Source organism: Schistocerca piceifrons, unplaced genomic scaffold (genome assembly GCF_021461385.2).
Source record: "Schistocerca piceifrons isolate TAMUIC-IGC-003096 unplaced genomic scaffold, iqSchPice1.1 HiC_scaffold_936, whole genome shotgun sequence".
Taxonomy (NCBI): Eukaryota; Metazoa; Arthropoda; class Insecta; order Orthoptera; family Acrididae; genus Schistocerca; species Schistocerca piceifrons.
In genome coordinates, this window is record NW_025729208.1 from 5,367,882 (window position 1) to 5,372,881 (window position 5,000).

The 5,000-nt window shown below is 52.7% G+C and overlaps 1 non-coding gene across 1 annotated transcript in view; it reads left to right on the forward strand.

Moving 5' to 3' along the window:
• Positions 1-3,950: 3,950 nt before the first annotated feature.
• Positions 3,951-5,000, forward strand: part of LOC124772142 — a 1,909-nt gene continuing 859 nt past the window's right edge. The window contains exon 1 of the ribosomal RNA XR_007013814.1: positions 3,951-5,000. This exon is cut by the window's right edge and continues 859 nt beyond it. This is a non-coding gene — a ribosomal RNA (small subunit ribosomal RNA).

Here is a 5,000-nt window from a genome sequence, read left to right on the forward strand (position 1 = left end):
AAGTTTCCCGCACTCGTAAAGTGCAATCCACCCCTATAACTTGCGTTTCATGAAGAGTTATTTCCAATATGCGACATTCCCGCTGTCCCTATACATGAGCCGCGACCTGTACCACTTACGAGCGAGAGACGCGATCGCGTTGCTCACTGTACGGCGTCCGATACCGAGCCATCAGCATGTCGGTCCCCATGCGCGTTGCACTCGCACTCGCAGTCGCAAAAACGTGGGGCAAATATATTACGCGGAAGAGCTATAACAGACCGAGCCCCACTGCATGGGGGGAGTCTTTGTCACTAATGTACACAGATGGAACATTTTGGACTGGAACCAGATTACCCGTACACACGGCGCTGATTAGTAATCAATGCAGAGCCATCAAACTACAGCAAATATACACAACTGTCCGTATACATGCTGAAAGAGTCTGCCCACAATGGGAACCACACGTCAGCCAGACACTCTGATCACGCACCACTCTCTGCTTCTAACAGGCGCACATACAATATGTAAGCACCAGCATGGAACAACATCCAGTGCATCTTCTCCGCCACATTACACAATCCACACTATCACAACCAGACCAGGAGGTCCATGCGGAAAATACAATATCCCAGCCTTTCGACATCCACCATTGCGCAGACCAGGCACCAACACCCACACATGTCCTATACAACGGTGCACCCAACATCACAATAGTACCTCCTGTCACAGCGCACAAACAATGACATGAGTCAAAGACACAGGTCTCACACAAGCATAGAATTGGAGCGCCGCCTCTAATAAGCCAAAGGTGCATCCTGACGTGACAAATCTGATCATGTCACAAGCATTCACTTACTATAATCACTATCAACGAACCTGCCGCCCCCGCCCCCCCCCCCCCCCCTACACCTTTCCTTACAACAACGTGTAACCTAACCTAACCTAACCTAACCTATGTTGTACCTTAACCTAACCTATGTTGTACCTTAACCTAACCTATGTTGTACCTTAACCTAACCTATGTTGTACCTTAACCTAACCTATGTTGTACCTTAACCTAACCTATGTTGTACCTTAACCTAACCTTGTTGTACCTTAACCTAACCTATGTTGTACCTTAACCTAACCTATGTTGTACCTTAACCTAACCTATGTTGTACCTTAACCTAACCTATGTTGTACCTTAACCTAACCTATGTTGTACCTTAACCTAACCTATGTTGTACCTTAACCTAACCTATGTTGTACCTTAACCTAACCCATGTTGTACCTTAACCTAACCCATGTTGTACCTTAACCTAACCCATGTTGTACCTTAACCTAACCCATGTTGTACCTTAACCTAACCCATGTTGTACCTTAACCTAACCCATGTTGTACCTTAACCTAACCCATGTTGTACCTTAACCTAACCCATGTTGTACCTTAACCTAACCCATGTTGTGCCTTAACCTAACCCATGTTGTGCCTTAACCTAACCCATGTTGTGCCTTAACCTAACCCATGTTGTGCCTTAACCTAACCCATGTTGTGCCTTAACCTAACCCATGTTGTGCCTTAACCTAACCCATGTTGTGCCTTAACCTAACCCACGTTGTGCCTTAACCTAACCCACGTTGTGCCTTAACCTAACCCATGTTGTGCCTTAACCTAACCCATGTTGTGCCTTAACCTAACCCATGTTGTGCCTTAACCTAACCCATGTTGTGCCTTAACCTAACCCATGTTGTGCCTTAACCTAACCCATGTTGTGCCTTAACCTAACCCATGTTGTGCCTTAACCTAACCCATGTTGTGCCTTAACCTAACCCACGTTGTGCCTTAACCTAACCCACGTTGTGCCTTAACCTAACCCACGTTGTGCCTTAACCTAACCCATGTTGTGCCTTAACCTAACCCATGTTGTGCCTTAACCTAACCCATGTTGTGCCTTAACCTAACCCATGTTGTGCCTTAACCTAACCCACGTTGTGCCTTAACCTAACCCACGTTGTGCCTTAACCTAACCCACGTTGTGCCTTAACCTAACCCACGTTGTGCCTTAACCTAACCCACGTTGTGCCTTAACCTAACCCACGTTGTGCCTTAACCTAACCCACGTTGTCCCCTAAAGTAACCCACGTTGTCCCCTAACGTAACCCACGTTGTCCCCTAACGTAACCCATGTTGTCGCCTAAACCTGCTCTGTAATTGTTATACGACTCGTTCAATTAGTGTAGTGTTGCCCACCCGCAACCCTCGCAATATAGTTCGCTACTCGCACTGCCCGCTCCCCTGTGTATCGCTTCATGTTAAACACCTTGCAAGTCTTGCTGACTTTCCACATGCTCCTGCTGTACACTGTAATGTGGATGGCAGCAGGACGTACATGCCGCCCCTCCCCACGTCCCCACCTTGCCCCCCTGCCTTCGCAAGCTGGTTGGTGAGAAGTTTGCATGTTCAATTGCCCTTCGCATGCGACGTACTCAGGCTACGTTGTGGTGCGGCCTGTGTCAACCGTCCGCTAATGTCGTACGCGTAAACCACAATCTGTACTGCACATTCGTCCTTATGTACCGAATGATACATCGTGGCACATGTGTGACCGTACAACGACTGCGCCCAAAAACGGCGGACCATACAGTGCAAATATTGTGCACGCAGCTACGTGTCGTCTCCCTATGAGAGCTGGATTGCAGTGTGGTACGCCATAGAGACGTGTGGGAGGAACGGACGCCGTGGATGGCGATCAGCATGAGCTGTCTGTTGATGTATTCGGACCTAGTCGTCTCTCCTCACACACCGTGATGGCATGGTGCACCGCGTTCCATATCTGCGACATGCTACAGAGGCCGGTTGACAGTCGTTCGAGCAATGGACATCGCATACGTACGGGGGCCACCTTCCACGTATTGTCTAGGCGTGCACATTTTGTTGCGTGTATGTGGGCAGACGTAGTGTGGCGTGACACCTGACACAGGCATGCAATAATCGTTGAAGTTGCAAATGGCGATGGACGCCTGCGTTTCTGGTGAAGTTACGCAAATGAACAAATGGTAACCTGTTGTGGTGCGGTTGTTCTCGCTAGGGGTGAATCGGTGATGGCGACGATAGGTTGAGGTACGAACCGGTTGTTCCAGCGATACCCACCATGCCGACGAAACTGAACGGCATCTGGGTGTGAAGCGATACGCGGCGGTGGCTGGGTGGGGACCGTCCCCGGCCGGTGAGGGGGCGCCTCCCGGCGTGCTGGCCGCGCGGTGCGTGGGCGCACGCGCTACAGCCGGCTGGTGGGGGCGGCCAGTGGCAGGCGCGCCGGCCGACGGACGCGGCAGGCGTCGCAGCTGCGCGCCGGCGCACCCTGCGCGCGGCGCCGTGCGGCCAAAGTAGGTCCTCGCGGGCCCGGTGCGAAGCGCGGTGGACATCTTCAGTGTGCTGGTCCGATTGAGGGACTGTGTGCGTTGAGGATGCGCCGCCGCCCGGCGCTCGGCGCCGCGACGCCGTCTGCTGCTCGGTCGCCCCAGCGGTTCTCGCTGGTGGTTTGTATCGCAGCTGTGCGGATGTGTTGGCGCGTGCGCTGTGCTGGGAGAGTTCGCTTCGGCACCCAAGTGGGGCTTTTGTCCTTCTGTGGCGCTGGCGTTGGAGCTGCCGGTCACCGTAGGTGGCGGCGTGTTGTCTCCCGCCGGCAATGCCACGACAGCACGCTCCCGGGCCTCTGTCGGCAGCGGCAAGCTCAGTTGGGAGCACGGGTGGTCGCACCGAAAGCGTCTACTCGCCTAACTCCGGGCGATTGCGCCTCTCTCGAACCCGACCAAGTACTTGGGACGGCGCTGCGCGCCGCCGGGACCTGAGAGGGTTTCGAGGTGTATTGTGCAGGGGAGCTCAGCCTCCTCCTGTTTGCAGAATGATTGAGCGGACGCTTGCGTGTTCGCGCGGGCCCCCGGGACACACTCCCGGGCGGCCGGCTGCTCAGCTCTAGTTGACGCAGCTCCCTGGTTGATCCTGCCAGTAGTCATATGCTTGTCTCAAAGATTAAGCCATGCATGTCTCAGTACAAGCCGCATTAAGGTGAAACCGCGAATGGCTCATTAAATCAGTTATGGTTCCTTAGATCGTACCCACGTTACTTGGATAACTGTGGTAATTCTAGAGCTAATACATGCAAACAGAGTCCCGACCAGAGATGGAAGGGACGCTTTTATTAGATCAAAACCAATCGGTCGGCTCGTCCGGTCCGTTTGCCTTGGTGACTCTGAATAACTTTGGGCTGATCGCACGGTCCTCGTACCGGCGACGCATCTTTCAAATGTCTGCCTTATCAACTGTCGATGGTAGGTTCTGCGCCTACCATGGTTGTAACGGGTAACGGGGAATCAGGGTTCGATTCCGGAGAGGGAGCCTGAGAAACGGCTACCACATCCAAGGAAGGCAGCAGGCGCGCAAATTACCCACTCCCGGCACGGGGAGGTAGTGACGAAAAATAACGATACGGGACTCATCCGAGGCCCCGTAATCGGAATGAGTACACTTTAAATCCTTTAACGAGTATCTATTGGAGGGCAAGTCTGGTGCCAGCAGCCGCGGTAATTCCAGCTCCAATAGCGTATATTAAAGTTGTTGCGGTTAAAAAGCTCGTAGTTGGATTTGTGTCCCACGCTGTTGGTTCACCGCCCGTCGGTGTTTAACTGGCATGTATCGTGGGACGTCCTGCCGGTGGGGCGAGCCGAAGGCGTGCGACCGCCTCGTGCGTGCTCGTGCGTCCCGAGGCGGACCCCGTTGAAATCCTACCAGGGTGCTCTTTATTGAGTGTCTCGGTGGGCCGGCACGTTTACTTTGAACAAATTAGAGTGCTTAAAGCAGGCAAGCCCGCCTGAATACTGTGTGCATGGAATAATGGAATAGGACCTCGGTTCTATTTTGTTGGTTTTCGGAACCCGAGGTAATGATTAATAGGGACAGGCGGGGGCATTCGTATTGCGACGTTAGAGGTGAAATTCTTGGATCGTCGCAAGACGAACAGAAGCGAAAGCATTTGCCAA